This window comes from Schistocerca cancellata, chromosome 1 (assembly GCF_023864275.1).
Source record: "Schistocerca cancellata isolate TAMUIC-IGC-003103 chromosome 1, iqSchCanc2.1, whole genome shotgun sequence".
NCBI classification, from domain to species: domain Eukaryota; kingdom Metazoa; phylum Arthropoda; class Insecta; order Orthoptera; family Acrididae; genus Schistocerca; species Schistocerca cancellata.
This window is the reverse complement of record NC_064626.1, coordinates 1,035,395,423-1,035,413,370: the sequence shown is the minus strand read 5'-3', so window position 1 is coordinate 1,035,413,370 and position 17,948 is coordinate 1,035,395,423.

Below are 17,948 nucleotides of genomic sequence, written 5' to 3'. Positions count from 1 at the left end.
ATAAGGTGGGATGGCCCTACTGCGTGCTTTCCCATTAGTCGTCTGCATCGTGAGCTTCTAATGTAATGGCAAGCAGCGCTCGTTTCGGCCATTATACCTACAGCCCACCTCTGTTCTCATGGTCGACACCGGTGGATGCACTATTAGTCGTGCTAGGCATATGCGCGATAGATAATACTGTATATGCTTGACATTACTCCACCCTGGGCGTCGTCGAGATTGATATGAAAAGAGAAGTAACGAACTTCAGAATGCCACCATCGCTTTACTAGAGTGTTTATTGAGATTTACGGGTATCAGCAAACTATGTTGTCATCTTCGGATCTTATGCACTACGTTTCATTGAATCTCGTCCCGCGACAGCTACGGTCGCAGGTTCGAATCCTGCCTCGGGCACGGATGTGTGTGATGTCCTTAGGTTAGTTAGGTTTAAGTAGTTCTAAGTTCTAGGGGACTGACGACCTCAGATGTTAAGTCCCTTAGTGCTCAGAGCCAATTGAACCATTTTAATCTCGTCCATGTTTACAATAAGTTAGTATGTGACACAAGTTATTGTACACATGGGCGAAATTCTTTGAAGCGTAGTGCATAAGACCAGAATAGATAGCAACGTTCTTTGCCGAAACAGGTTATTTCAATAAATGCTCTACTAAGGCCATCGTGGCATTTTGAAGTTTGTTACTGGCTTCGCGAAGAGAATGTTCTCAATGTGAGCAAAATTACGGGTCAGCAAATAGTAACCAAACTAGAGCTAAAATTATGGAAAACACATGAGTGGCAAAGAAATTGAGACAGTATTACAGTAATTCATCACAGCAGTTCAGAGTGTGTATGGCATAATTCCACACAGAAAGATGCCTTATTTTTGTCAGGAGTCTTCTCACTGGTTTGAACTTCTTCATCTCAGAGTACCGCTTACACCCTACGTGCTCAATTATTTGTCGAATGTACTCCAATCTCTGTCTTATTCTACAGTTTTTACCCTCTACAAAGAGATTCTGGTCATCTGCTGAGTACACGACAGAATCAATACCTCCACTGTGCGATACCCATGATAATATTACCGTTAACAGCGCCACTAAAGCTTAGTTATGAAGTTATCAAACACAGTTTTCCTGAATTCCAACACCAAAGAGGACGAAGTAAATATTCCAGACTTTGGATCGAGAACTATTGCCAATGTGAGTAACATAGAAATAGATATCCTTGGTGTAGCGAGGTAGCTTAAACACTTAGAAAGAGCAACTCTTCTGGTCCAAATGGTTCAAATGGCTCTGAGCACTATGGGACTTAACATCTGTGGTCATCAGTCCCCTAGAACTTAGAACTACTTAAACCTAACTATTTCATGATTTTAAACATGGCTGTGGCAGCAACTGTTAAAATTCTTCACAATAAAGGATGACAGCCAAAAACAGTTGCAGGATAAAATTTATTAAAATTCTTGACCAAGGTTTCGGTACATATAAATGTACCTTCATCAGAAGTAAAAACTACTAAAATTACATCATGTAATGGAGAATAATAAAAACAATTATGCCAACCATAATTGCCAACCATAATTGTTTTTATTATTCTCCATTACATGATGTAATTTTAGTAGTTTTTACTTCTGATGAAGGTACATTTATATGTACCGAAACCTTGGTCAAGAATTTTAATAAATTTTATCCTGCAACTGTTTTTGGCTGTCATCCTTTATTGTGAAAAAAAAAAATAAACCTAACTAACCTAAGGACATCACACACATCCATGCCCGAGGCAGGATTCGAACCTGCGACCGGAGCGCTCACGCGGTTCCAGACTGAAGCGCCTTTAACCGCACGGCCACACCAGCCGGCTCTGGTCCAAATAACATACCAGTTAGGTTCCTTTGAGATTATGCTAATAACAGTAACCCATACGTAGTAATCGTAGGTAACCGCTCCCTAGACGAAAGATTCGTACCAAAAGACTGCACAAGTCAAACCAATACTCAAGAAGAAATGGGAGTAATCCGACGAATTATAAACCCTATCACTGACATTGATTTGCATTAGTATTTCGGAACATATACTGAGTTCGAACATTATGAATTACCTCTAAGGCAACAATCTACGAAAAATATAATTCTTCTGACACACAACTGGCTCTTTATACGCACATCGTAAAGATTACTATCGACAGGGAATCTTAAAGTAATACCATGTTTCTAGATTTATAGAAGGCTTTTGACACCGTTCGTCACAAATGACTTCTAATTAAATTGGGTCTCTATGGAGTATCTCTACAGTTGTGGGACTGGTTTTGAGATTTCCTATCATAAAGGTCACAGTTCGTAGCAACTGGTGGAAAGTCAACGAGTAAAACACAAGCGCTATCCGGCATTCCCCAAGGAACTGTAATAGGACATCTGCTGTTACCAATCTATAAAACCATTTATAAGACCATCTCAGAAGGTCTTTTAGATATCTTCCACATAATGCTACCATTTACCGTCTCATGAAGTCATCAGAAGGTCAAAATTAGTTGCAAAATGATTTAGAGTACCCATTTTACATCGTTTACTGATGATTCTGTCATTTACCGTCTCGAAAAGTCATCAGAAGATCAAAACCAAATGCAAAATGATTTAGACATGATATCTTGCTAAAGAGCGAAAAGTGTGAATCACCCACATGAGTACTAAAAGGAATCCGTTAAATTTCTGTTACACTATGAATCACATAAATTTGTAGGGTGTCAACTGAAATAAATACCTAGGAATTACAACTACGAACAACTTACACTGGAACGATCACATATATAATGTTGCGGGAAAGGCAAACCAAAGACTCCGTTTTATTGGCAGAACACTTACAAGACGCAACACGTCTATTAAAGAGAGTGTCGAAACCATGCTTGTCGCCACGCGGGGTAGCCGCGCGGTATCAGGCGCCTATCCACGGTGCTCACGACCCCCTCCGCCGGAGGTTCGAGTCCTTCTTCGGGCATGGGTGTGTGTGTCGTCCTTAGCGTAAGTTAGTTTAAGTTATATTAAGTAGTGTGTAAGCTTTGGGACCGATGACCTCAGCATTTTAGTCCCATAAGCCCTTACCACATTTTTTTCCACTCTTGTCCGTCCTCTGCTAGAGGTACTACGGGATATTTTCCAGACAGGATTGGTGAAGGGCATCGAGAAAGTCCAAAGAAGGGTAGCTCATTTCGTATTACTGCGAAATAAGAGAATGTCACTGATATGATAAGCGAGTTGGAGTGAAAAACCATTAAAACAAAGGCGTTTTTCGCTTTGGGATGATCTTTTCGCGAACTTCCTGCTCTGAATGCGAAAATATTTTATTTTCGCCATTCTACATAAATATAAATGTAAATGTCGTGTGACTAGGGCCTCCCGTCGGGTAGACCGTTTGCCGGGTGCAAGTCTTTCGATTTGACGCCACTTTGGCGACTTGCGCGTCGATGGGGATGAAATGATGATGATTAGGACGACACAACACCCAGTCCCTGAGCGGAGAAAATGTCCGACCCAGCCGGGAATCGAACCCGGGCCCTTAGGATTGACATTCTCTCGCGCTGACCAGTTTTTTTTTTTTTTCGTTACGTTTGGTCTGGGCGGACGTCACAACACATCCATGCAAGTTGATCGCTGCTTCCTTTACTCAGTTTTTTTATTACCGAGAGCAAACAGCCCTCTGACAGAACACGCTGAGCTACCGTGCCGGCATTCAGCTACCGGGGGCGGACTGCATAAAGATGAATGGTCATTGTAATAGAGTAAGAAAAATCGGAGCCGCTATAGAAATATTTACGTGCTAATCTTTCCCAAGCGCTGTTAGAGAGTTGAATGGTACAGAAATAGTCTGCAGGTGGTTCGGAGAAGCCTCTGCCAGGCACTTAATTGTGAACTGAAGAGTACTCACGTAGATGTAGACATATAGCACCCCCTTGACCGTAGAAGTTAATCCCTGATGTATTAACGTATGATCTATCATCCTGTCCCTTCTTCTTTCCAGCACTTACCGTATGTTACTTTCTTCGCCAATTCTGTGGAGAATCTCCACATTCCTCAGCATATCAGTCCACCTAATTTTCAACATTTTTCTCAAAATCTTCCATTCTCTTCTGTTCCAGTTTTCCCACAGTCCATGTTTCACAACAATACAATGCCGTTCTCTAAATATACAACATAAAAAAATTTTCCTCAACTTAAGGCATATGTTTGCAACTGGTGGATGTATTTTGATCAGGAACACCCTCTCTGCATGTGCTAGTTTGCTTCTGATGTCCTCCTTTATTCGTCATTCATGAGCTATTTTGCTTGCAAGATCCGCAGAGTTCTTTAATTTCGTCTACTTCTTGAGCACCAATTTTGATGTTAAGTTTATCACTGTTCTCTCTTTTGCTACTTCTCATTGCTGTAATGTTTCCTCGGTTTACTCTCAATACATATTCTGTACTCATTAAACTTTTCATTAATGAATTAGCACGTGAATACCAAGGGTAGGAATACATTTCTTTGTGGTGCGCCTCAAATTATTGCTGTCGATGGCTCACCAACTTCCCTACCGACAAATCCTCAGTCCTCTTGCAATTTTTCTGATGTATCCTACGATTAGCCCTTTTTAGTAAATGCTGATATAGTGCCGAGTCAAATATTTTCGAAAAGGTTAAGAAACGCTGCATCCGCCTGACTCTCGTGACTCAGGACTCTTGGCATTTTCTTCTAGTCGCCTGTGATCAATGGTACTAGAGAATGCAGGGAGTGTGTATTTGCACACAAGAACTGCGTGAAAACTTTTCAATACTGCTCGTTTTAAAGAAAAAGCCAGAGTGTCTAAAGTACAAGTGTACAAGCTCCTCCATGCTGATGATGCTGCAACATACTGAAATAAATGGTTCAAATGGCTCTGAGCACTATGGGACTTAACATCTGAGGTCATCAGTCCCCTAGAACTTAGAACTACTTAAACCTAAGTAACCTAAGCACATCACACACATCCATGCCCGAGGCAGGATTCAAACCTGACAGTAAAACATAGACGGAATTATGTTACAGGATTATCACATAGTAAAGGACAGTGAAATGAAAGGTAAACGAGTTACAGTTACAGGAACACATTTCGGAAACCATTAAAGAATACGTAAAATTTATTGTAGTGGCACATGTCTTTCTGTATGTTCGCGTAAAATTTCTACTCTGTAAATACACAAAAAAATAACATATAGCAAATTAAAATCCATTCATGTGTACTAATATTGATAGCATGCAAACACTTTCGATGACTGCTATTCAGTAAATACTTGTGTAGCTGTGTGTTAGTGTGACGTCCACAACGGTAAATGAATGATTACAAAAAAAGTCAAAAGCAGTATCGAGAAAATTCTGTACATGGATGCAGATACATACAGCTGATGATTTTAATAGTTAATTGTGGTACCGTTAATAAAAAGTTACTTGACTACTAAAAAATTCAAAAATATTCAAATGTGCGTGAAATCTTATGGGACTTAACTGCTTAGGTCATCAGTCCCTAAGCTTGTAAGTAGGCTGTTTATGTTTTTTTATTGGCAACGTTACGTAGCGCTCTGTATGAAAATCACTGGCTGTGCTGTGTGCAGTCTGGGGCTAGTTTGCATTGTTGTCTGCCATTGTAGTGTTGGGCAGCTGGATGTTAACAGCGCGTAGCGTTGCGCAGTTGGAGGTGAGCCGCCAGCAGTGGTGGATGTGGGGAGAGAGATGGCGGAGTTTTGAAATTTGTAAGACTGGATGTCATGAACTGCTATGTATATTATGATTTTTCATGACTATTAAGGTAAATACATTGTTTGTTCTCTATTAAAATCGTTCATTTGCTAACTATGCCTATCAGTAGTAAGTGCCTTCAGTAGTTGGAATCTTTTATTTAGCTGGCAGTAGTGGCGCTCGCTGCATTGCAGTAGTTCGAGTAACGAAGATTTTTGGTGAGGTAAGTGATTTGTGAAAGGTATAGGTTAATGTTAGTCAGGGCCATTCTTTTGTAGGGATTTTTGGAAGTCAGATTGCGTTGCGCTAAAAATATTGTGTATCAGTTTAAGCACAGTCATGTATAATTTTTCTAAGGGGACGTTTCATATGACGACCCTTAGCCGAGGATACCTCACTGGAATCTTCTGATTTTTTTTCTTTTAGTTTGTGTAATTAGTGTAGCTATTGTTTATTGCTAGCGCGTAATCATAGAGAGAATTTCCTTTCTAGTTGTAGTTTTCCTTCTTGTACAGTAAATTAGTTGTGGCATGCATGTAGATTTGCACCAAGTATTTCGCAGCTGCGCTTGCAATTAACTAGATATTATTTTCAGTGCTATGTTAATGTGTTCTCTTATTTTGCTCTTCAAATTGTGTTTTTCTGTGTTGTCGTGTGAAATATTGTGACAATAATGGCGTGTGAAAAACGTAGTACTAGGCTCCAAAGTAAACTGAGAAATGACAGTGAAGACGAAAGCAGTGTGTTAGCGCCACCATGTAATGAATTAACTATTGTTCAAAGTAGTAATTTGGTAATTGTGCATAGGTAAATGGAGCGGGCTGCAAATAATGGTCTAGGCAGTGAAACAATTAGTGAACAGGGAAGCATTATCGATCGATCGGTCGGCAACAGCTCGCCTCAGGATTCCGAAATGACAGGACACAATCTTGCAAATACTGTAGATTCAGGGTTTGCGTCCTCACCTTTTTCTCAAATAAATCAAGACACATTTTCTGCTTTTCAAAATGCGAATATTGCCGGTTCAAATGCACTGCCGAATAGCACTGAGGAACATGTTTCAGACACCAGTGCACTGTTATTACAGTTAATGCAACAAATGGGACAAAGGCTACAAAAGTTAGACACAACGCTTGAACAAAATCAGAAACAAATGGGACAATATCTTCAAAAGTTAGACACAATGGAACAAAATCTTCAAAAGTTAGACACGATGGAACAAAATCAGAGACAAACACAGCAAAAGCTTCAAAAGTTAGACGCACTGGAACAAAATCTTCAAAAGTTAGACACAATGAAACAAAATCTTCGGAAGTTAGACACCACACTTGAACAAACACGTGAAGATTTAACTACTGAGTTACATAACATTCAATCGAAATGTCAAAAAGTCTGTAATGACGTAAAAACACAAATTTGTGAGCATTTCCAACCTATTTTTTCGCGTCATGAAAATGCATTACAGAATCACGAAGCAGCCATAAAAGAACTGCAAACTATTGTTCATGAAAATCACGACACCTTGCAAGCTAAAATTGACTCATTTGCATCTACCGATTCGGTTACGCTACTTGCAAAAACTCAGGAAAACTTAAAGGACACAGTAGATACGATTTCAACACAAATGGACACTCTGAAACTTGGTTCAGAAAAACACACAGAGGAAATAATTTCACTATCGGATAAAGTAGCCGAACTTTCAGATCAGTTCACTAACTTATCTACGAAGGTAGATGATGATCTGAATGACACAAGATCTGTAGTCATCAATGACACAGAAGAGTATGAACAAATTAAGAAATTCAAACAAAATCAGAATCAAATTAATACGCAACACAAAAGAGAAATCCGGGAAGTACAAGATCAGTTGGCACAAGTAATACAAAAATTACAAATTTCAGAGGACACTCGCGCTCCAACTCGGGAAGAGGGACTTAGAAATACGGAAAAGCCACAAAATTATAACACAGGGCATTTCGGAAATTATGAAAGAAATTGGCAAGGTACACCGAATTTTGAGATGGAACCGCCGAAACGACGTAACAATGACCGACATGCGACTCGCCGACATGATGATTTTGACTATAAGCTGTTCATTACTAAACGTAAATTCAAAAAATTTAATAATTCTGGCAACGACATTCATCCACAAGCGTGGCTTCATCAATTCTCTCATTGTTTTCCTCCCAACTGGTCATTAGAACACAGATTAGAATTTATGTGTGACTACTTAGAGAATGAACCAGCTGTAAGAATGCGATCGGTCATTCACGATTGCCGCAGTGAAGGAGATTTTTATCATGCCTTTCTCTCAGCATATTGGTCTCAGCCTAAACAAGACCGAGTAAAACATAGCATCATAATGATGAAACATTTCGAACTATTTGAATTTTTCAGTCTTGTGAAATATTTTGAAGACATGTTGCACAAGAATCAGTACCTGTCAAACCCATACAGCCCCTCAGAACTCATCCGCATTTGCTTAATCAAATTACCTGAACATTTACGACATATTATTTTGGCAGGACGTTGCAAAGACGACATCGAAGCTTTTCAGGGACTGTTACAACAACTGGAAATTGACACTGACAATCGCGGAACGCGAAAACAGGAGCACAACAATTACAGGTCACATCCGTCACAATTCCGCGATGACAGAAATAATAACTGGACACTACAAGGCTATTCTTACAACGTAAATCGTGACCAAAACAGACACCACCTGTATGACAGCCGTTGGCAGAATAATAGTTACAGAGAAAGATCGCATTTCCGTAGTAATGAATATGACAGAGATAACCATAAAAACAGACAATATGGGAACCAAAATAATTATTATCAAGGAAGACAGAATAACTTCAGATGCAATAGTTCAGCGCGCAGTTACGATTCAGGGAGAAATTCTCCACCACCTGACCGACAAGAAAGAAACTATGGAATCTACCGACATGACGACAGACGATACGATCGTAACGACAGACCTGAATTGCATCAGAACTGGCGAGATTCAAACAGAGCAGGGCACTCTCGACAAGGTGAATTTGTAGAAGTTAGGTCTCCTAATCCCAATAATGATGCGCGCCAGCAAAGGAACAGACAATGACTCGCACCGCAGGCAGCCGCGTGCGCCGGCTGGCTCAGAGAAAAATAACATAGACGCTAACCTTGAGAAAAATTTTAGCATTCCTCACCGACGTATACTGAATGATAATTCCGTTCAAGTTGAACCTCTGCGTACTAGGAAGAGTAAAGGATTGCACCACATTTCACATGTAAAACCGTTTATTGAAAGATAATCTGCTTTATAACTTAGTCTTTGCCATAAAACTTTTCTCTTCACGTTACTAGTATGCTTTGTAAGACTTATAAACTGTTACCATGCAACAATGTTGAAGTTAAATATCCAATCAAGAACCAAGAGAACTTATTTAAACAGAAATTACGAATGCATTGTTATAGTGAACAGACGTCACAGTGTTATTGTGTGTGTACATTCTTGCTTGTTAGTTGCACGATTACGTAATGACTATAAGGCTTACATATTTAGAACATATACTGGTACTTCTAATGAGATTTTAATGTAACATTTTGGTTTACTTGAAAATACATTCTGGATTTAAAGTACTTTCTGTGAGATACCAGATGACACAGTGGTTAGTCTATGTGACAGATACACGATTTTATCACGATGCTACTAATGAGTGACAATTTACAATGTTGCTTTTGCAGTGTTTCTGTTTTATATCTGCACAGTTTTTCTGTATTATTCTGGAAAGTAAAACATGTTTTAGTAGTAACTTTTGTGGTATAGCTACAATGAGATTGCTTTTTCTGTAGCACAACTATACGTTATATTATAGTACTTACTTGATCATGGTAAGGTACGTAATAACTACGATATCTATATGCAAAGCATTTCACTTTCGTTTATGATGAGGTAAGTACATTGACTTCAGCAGAACTTTGCTTACAGAGGACAATAAGTACAACACTTCCACAGAATTATCTTACAGCAAGATGCACATTTAGCGCTACAGGACACACATTTGAGTGATTAATTTTGTACTTAAACCATTTATTTTCAAGATTTTTCAATTACAAAGAAAGTTTTCCGTGATACATTTCATTCCATTGCTGTAATCTGTAACACCTGAGGGTATAATTACATTAATCCTCAGGGGGGTAAACGCTTACTTTTGTGTATCATGTGTTTGGCAAGCACAAGGAGCCCTAGCTAATATGGTATTTGCTTACACAACTTTACACATCGGTACCATATTTCTCTAACACATAATTACACAGCTATCTGATTATTTAACTGAGAGAGACAAACTTTTTTTCTACTACGTCAGTGACACATGCTTATGCAATTACACAGTTGGATAACTTCACACTTATGAAATTGTATTTCGTCTGTACTTTGTGAACTGTTCATATTTTTTCGGAACCATTGTGATACTATGAGAGCTCTGAATGATTTATTTGGTATGGGATCATGATTTTAAAGTACATTTGAGGTAGATGACATTATTGAAATGAGCAGAGAATTTTATTTAGGTTTTGACATTATTGCAGAAAGCTACGACGTTTTTGAGATTTGACTGAGGTGTTATGATGTTATTTTTACGACGACGATGCGTATTATGCTGTTGAGGTATGTTTATGATCAATAAGCTGATCTTATATGAGGAATTTGATTATGCTATGTATCTGTTATTTTGAAATATTGTATAAGTGTCGACGATATGTATATATATAATAAGGTAAGGAATAATGAGTAGTGGTTAGGGACTCTGATTTGTGGAAAAGGTTGTTGGAAACCAAGAATCGTACTTTAAGGGTTTGAAATGTGTGTAAATGCGCAAATGTACCACAATGCCGACAAAAACTTTTTGAACACTGTTATATTCATAGGATTTTGTTTCTACACATTTGCAACGCAAATTCTCGACCTGTTAAATTTTTTATATGAGACTGTCACTGTAATGCAAACTGGTGTCGTAAATATATCAGTAAGAAAGTTAAGTGTACACCTTCACGTAATGAGTCCTGGGCACCCAGCGGCACGACAGTCGCCTGGAAAAAAGCCATTAGTGTGTGCCTTTCAGATGCACAGGTAGAAAAAAAAGGGGGCCATTATCCTCGATATTGACATTCCTTTGTAAGAAGCATCGCAAATACGAGACGCTCAAACTTGAAAACATATGATAACACTGTGGAGCTCTTAATTTATGATATTTACTGAAATGCCTAATGAAAGGACGAGAAATATTTTTATGTCTATACACCTGATTATGACTACTGTCTTTCTAGCTGAGAGATTTTTTTACTACAATATGAAATTTCATATGGCTAATGAATGATGTTTCGTGCCTTCCTTTGTACATATTTGCTCATTTTCTTTAATATCTAGTTTCTAGCTGCACTGCAGCATTGGTTATTATAAAATTTAATAGATGTACTAATATCACTATTTTCTGTGTACAGACCCAGTAAACAATACGTTTATGATATACTTTCTTAGAAAAGAGAGCACAAATAGACATTTCCCTTCACAGGAATTGCATAAATAATTTTTTTTAATGACTTTGTAACTTTCTTGCAGAGTAAGTTTTTGTGATGCATCAGTCTAGTGTTAAGATGTGACATAGGTATTAGACATGGCCATTTTAGTGTAATATTTTTTGTGCTTGAGCTTTGTCATGTTTAGGTATAAGTTATTTCATTTGCTGCTGCTGTTTGCCAGGCATAGTGTTACTGAATTTGACTTTGTATTACTCTGTTAAGCCAGTTTTACTACTGATTTATTTTTATTGTTTGCTGCACATTGCCTTATATTAGTTGTAATATTGCAATTGCTCTGCTAATTTATTTTAGTGCTGCTTGCTTTGCCAATTTGAATTATTTTGTCATTGCTGTTTGTGTTAATTTGTTATGTGCTGTTGCATTGCCTTGTCCCTTGGTATATATATCTGATCTCAGTGGATTTAAGTTAGCTTAAGAGGGGGTAGACTATATAAGAAACTAACTATGATGAATTGGAAGAAATGCATTGAGAAGCTATAAGAAAATGGTTTGGCAAAGAAAAGTAGTGTACAGTGGAGAAAAACTATTTTTGAAACAGGATGTGAACAAAATACAGAAAGCATGTTTGGATAGGCCTTTTTGGAAATAATGAAGAGTGAAGGGAGATCTCCAAGAAGTAGAGAAAGTTTTGTCTGCAAAATACTGCAGTAAAACAAACCCTGTCCGTTCCTTGTGTGAACCCACTATGTGTTTGTGTACTCTTGTGTATTTGTCTTTTTCCTGTCTTTATGTGTTTAGCTAATAAGATTTATGTTGTAGAATTTTTCTGATAATATGTTATTTTCTTTGTAAAGATGTTTAGACATTATTTATTCTGTTCTGTTTTAATGCTCATGTGTGAAGTTGATGTTTCGAAAGTTATTCTGATCTTTTATGTATGTACTCATGTCATAATTCCTGTAACACTGATGTATATGTTATTTCGATTATTCGTAAAGCCTGTACTACAAATGTTATCTGTATTGTTATGTTCTTTAATGATGTATTTTGTACCTTTGTAATTGTTTTCTTATGTTATAAAATTGTAATTGACTCCAGTTCATCATATTATTAACTTGTAAGTTCCATTTCACTGCACACGTTTCTGTTGGTCATACTATATGGACAATATGTGAGAAGTAGGGACTGTTAGTGTTTGCACATGTGTTAATAATTCAACAAGGGACTGGATAACAGCATTGCTGGTTCTAAGGACATTCCAAAAAAATTTTTTGTGAGTGCACAAGTGGTGGTTCTTGGACTTGCTATATTGTCCACAAGACTCTTTGATGGTGATTGTGCACCTGCACAGTCGCAACGGATGGCTGCTAGCCATCTCTACAAGGACTACAGTGGGTCTGCATCTTTGATGGCCAACCAATACCATTATTTCTACAAGGACTACAGTGGGTCTGCACGTTTGATGGCCCGCCAATACCATTATTTCTACAAGGACTATAGTGGGTCTGCATCTTTGAAGGCCCACCAATACTGTAATCTCTACCAGAACTACAGTGGGTCTACTCTGTGATGACCTACCTACCAATATTCTTCATAACTTCAACTGACTCTGCTGTGGGTTTGCTCTGGTGTGGCCCATTACCTGTCTGCATGTCAAGAGTCAGCACTGTCTTTCCATTGGAAGGACAACACTACTTCTTCAAGACTGCATGGAAATCCATTACTTCCGTGTGCATTTTCTTTTACTGCTCAGACTTTGAAAAAAAAACACTGCAATTTTACTGTGATGAATGATCAGGACTGTGAGAAAATTTTAGCTTTTGACCAACATTGTATCAATAAGTGTGTGTATTTGATTTATTGTTATTGTAATTATGAAAAATTTTTTCAAATCTGTATTGGCCACTGCCCAAAACAAGTTGTAAAATTTTTTGTGGGGATCATGGGGGCTATGTAAGTAGGCTGTTTATGTTTTTTTTATTGGCAACGTTACGTAGCGCTCTGTATGAAAATCACTGGCTGTGATGTGTGCAGTCTGTGGCTAGTTTGCATTGTTGTCGGCCATTGTAGTGTTGGGCAGCTGGATGTGAACAGCGCGTAGCGTTGCGCAGTTGGAAGCGAGCCGCCAGCAGTGGTGGATGTGGAGAGAGAAATGGCGGAGTTTTGAAATTTGTAAGACTGGATGTCATGAACTGCTATGTATATTATGATTTTTCATGACTATTAAGGTAAATACATTGTTTGTTCTCTATTAAAATCTTTCATTTGCTAACTATGCCTATCAGTAGTTAGTGCCTTCAGTAGTTGGAATCTTTTATTTAGCTGGCAGTAGTGGCGCTCGCTGTATTGCAGTAGTTCGAGTAACGAAGATTTTTGGTGAGGTAAGTGATTTGTGAAAGGTATAGGTTAATGTTCGTCAGGGCCCTCCTTTGTAGGGATTTTTGAAAGTCAGATTGCGTTGAGCTAAAAATATTGTGTGTCAGTTTAAGCACAGTCATGTATAATTTTTCTAAGGGGACGTTTCAAGCTTACACACTACTTAACCTAAAGTATCCTAAGGACAAACACACACACCCATACCCGAGGTATGACTCGAACCTCCGCCGGGACCAGCCGCACAGTCCATGACACTACTGAATTAAAGGTGAAAATAGCACACTTGCTGTATGTAATATTTTGCGTCGCTGTTGACATACTTCAAATATCAGGTGATAACTTATGTCGGCAAAAAACCATTCCTACAGTCTTTATAAGGCCGGTTGGCCAATCTTAGTTACAAATTGTCCCAGAAATATGCATAATAGAGAAAAATACTGTAAAACATAAGACAAAAATAGATCAGTAATCTTCGCTATAACTCTGTTCGTCACGCAGATTGCTTCTGTACGCTTTAGGTAGATGAGAGACGAATTTCCGAGTGTTCATAGTTCCAGTGAAATATTCTCGTGGTCGTGCGACGCCAATAAAAGTCCAAAGCCTGTTCCTCGTGTAAATAACAAGCCTTGACCAGAGTTAATGTGCTGACTAGCATAGAAATGGTGTCCATAGTTTGCATTTTATGGTAATTAGTCCACCTCCACCTCACTCACAGCGTGCAGTAACACAGAGGTCAGAGTTACCAGCTCTCGGATCTCACCAGTCCTCACTAGATTACGTGAGCAATTGCAAAAGTGTTAATGGCACACAAGTGGCGTGGTGAGTGTCAAACAGGAATGATTTTTCCTTCACAAACACGCTATAAAGTAGATGTCGACTATAACAGCAGTGGTCTTCATGTCTCTGATGGGCATGACTCAATATGCAAGTACACAACGAGAGTTTAGTAGTTTGTTAACTACATATCTATTATGACCTTGTGGTGCTTCAGTGTCCATAGAAAGTTTCTCTGGATAGCGTTCCACACAGGTGCGTTTTTCTTTCAGGTCGCTAAAGGTCTTTCTAAAAGTTCATCATGCTGACACTGGTTTGATGAGTTTCATAGCATTGTCTCGTAGTCTGTGGAACCGTAGGGCATGACTGCCGGCGTAAATAGATCGGGCACACATTCACTTCCTGTGTAAAGTGGGTCGGCTCTAGTAGCAAGGAAACCTGACCTTGACAGTTGCGTGGAGACAGGCCACCAACAATGAAAGACTCCTTCCGACAGCCGGCTGCAACGAGGGTTCTGAGAGTGGCGGCGGACGCTGTGTCCAGAGAAAATCTCTCAGCGGGTCTTCTACCACCGCTCACTGAAAGCCGCACTTGGTTCAACTGCGGCTGGTCCCAGCTCTTGCCTCTACCATCGGATTTTTTTATTTTGGAGTCTCGAATTTAAGCTTCAGTTACAGGCGAACCAATAGCTCTATAAAAAAATTAATTGTATCAATATTTTTTTGTTTTATTCTGCGTTATGTTATGGAGCAATTTGGTTTAAAAATTCAACGCACATTTTTTTAAATTTTAAACTGTAATAGGGACTATCTGGTTTGCGGCGTTTTCGCTGCGAAAAACTCACTTCAAAATTATACTTAAGCGCCAACCAAATAGTATAGGCATGCGTATTCAAATACAAACAGGCAGAATACGGTGCTGCGGTCGCCAACGCCTATATAAGACAACAAACGTCTGGCGCAGTTTTTAGATCGTTACTGCTACAACAATGGCAGATTATCAAGACTTAAGTGAGTTTGAACGTGGTATTACAGTCGGCGCACGAGCGATGGGACACAGCATCTCCGACGTAGCGATGAAGTGGGGATTTTCCCGTACGACTATTTTACGCGTGTACCGTGAATATCAGGAACCCTGCAAAAAATTAGATCTCCGACATCGCTGGGGCCGGAAAAAGATCCTGCAAGAACGGGACCAACGACGACAGAAGAGAATCGTTCAACGTGACAGAAGTGCAACCCTTTCGCAAATTGCTGCAGATTTGAGTGCTGGGCCGTCAACAAGTGTCAGCGTGCGAACCATTTAACAATACATCATCAATATGGGCATTCGGAGCCGAAGGTTCACTCGTGTACCCTTGATGACAGCACGACACAAAGCTTTATGCCTCGCTTGGGTCCATCAACACCGACACTAGACTGTTGATGACTGTAAACATGTTGCCTGGTCGGACGAGTCTCGTTTCAAATTGTCATATTGAGTGGGTGGACGTGCACGGTTAAGGAGACAATCTCATGAATCCATGTACTCTGCATGTCAGCAGGGGAATGTTCAAGCTGGCGGAGGCTCTGTAATGGTGTGGGCGTGTGCAGTTGGTGTGATATGGGACTCCTGATACGTCTAGGTACGACTCTGATAGGTGACAGGCACGAAGGCCTTCTGTCCGATCACCTGCATCCAGTCACGTCCATTGCGCATTGCGGCGGACTTGGGCAATTCCAGCAGGACAATGCGACACCCCATAGGTCCACAATTGCTGCAGAGTGGCTCCAGGGACACTCCTCTGAGTTTGAACACTTCCGCTCGCCACCAGACTCTCCAGACATGAACATTACTGAACGTATCTGGGATGCTTTGCAACGTGCTGTTTATAAAATAAATAATATAAAAAATATTATTTAAATATTAATTTTTCTATCTGTATGATGGCGATTGTGATTGTAATTGTAATTAATATTTGCTTATCTGGAACGTGGACGTTTAATTATTCGGTATCAGACGCTTGACAATGGCTTTCTCGTAAAGGCAATGTTACTCGTAGTTGACCGTGAAATAAAACTGAAGTAATCGGACTTCGTAAATAAATCGTTTCCAAAGACTGCTGCGGTAGGTGCGGACTCATAATCTAAATCTCAATATTTCAATAATTTGCCAGCCATGCCAATACGTCGTACAGAGGTGATTGTCTACTAAACATAAAAAAGTTACACAGTTAGTTAAATCAGATATATTCAATGAATAAGCCTACAGTTCATAATCCTACTTACTTTTATAAATATAAATTCTTTACAGAGTCGAGCGCCTAGTCTGGTTGCAACTCGCAGTATTCTTCTATAACATGAAATATGGCGGTGTGCCAGACAATAGAATAAAATACATGCTTCTCGCACCACTTCTACCAGAGCTCTCCCTTTTCTTAATCAAACATAAGAGTAACGTAATTGTGCTTTTGTTTTATCAGCGACACAGCGCTGCAGTTGTGTGCCATAGGCTTTATTTATTTGTCACTGATTATTTATTTAATTAATATTTCGCGTTTCCGAGGAAACTCACGCTCGGCATGCAAATGTGCCTTTATATTGCCCCCTGAATTGCGAGGCGAAAGGACACACCTGCAGGCGAGCAATTCACCTAAAGGCACAAGAAAATCTAAGTTATCTACAACTATTTACATGACTTACATTATACACATTATATACAAAATTAGAATGACGCGGGTGCGCCGTAAAAGTTCTTATGTTGGCAGATAGAGTGCGCGCATGCGCAGAAGCGTCTGTGTGACTCCGGCACTGCCGTTATATAGTACAGTTAGATCACGCGGCACAGTATTGCAGTTCATATTGTTCGTGTGCGCGCGTTTCTCAGTCGTTGCACAAAGAAAATATTCAACCAAGATTACATATGAAGACTACATCCTATGACCGGTAACTTAGTTTTAAATTTACAATATTTGTTATAACACAATACAACTTAGATTGTTGAATGTTCTTAGTTACATAGTATTGTTTTGAAATACTTCAAAGAAAAATGTCCGTATGTTTCAGGTGCGTTGACCTATACACATCGTGTCGTTATTACAGTTCATATTCATCTGCTGCACAATAATTTTTTTTTTACAGGTTAGTATCGTCGTGGTAAAGTTTTTTTTTTGATCACAGTAACATCGTTGTATAACAACGTGATTAATACATAAGCGTGTCCATTTCCCATTTCCATTATAGTCGTTGTGATGCAGTTCGTTGTGACTAAAGGCATTGCTCATTACAGATCAGACGTGACCCGTCGAGTAATTGGTCCACGTGCAGTTTTTTTTTTTTTTTTACATTCCGTGGAAGCTTGGTTGCAGAACCTCGGACGGCACATAGCTGGCGTCGATCCTTGGACAGTCCAGGTAAGAGTGTCCGTCACATTTCGAGAACATTTCATTCCCTGAAGTTCCAACCAAAATTCTTCCACCCGTCGTGTTGTTTTCTGGACAGGCACTTTGTGTCCATTTAATCCAGTTAACATCTTGAAGTTAGGTACTGTAGTAATGTCACTAGACGATGCA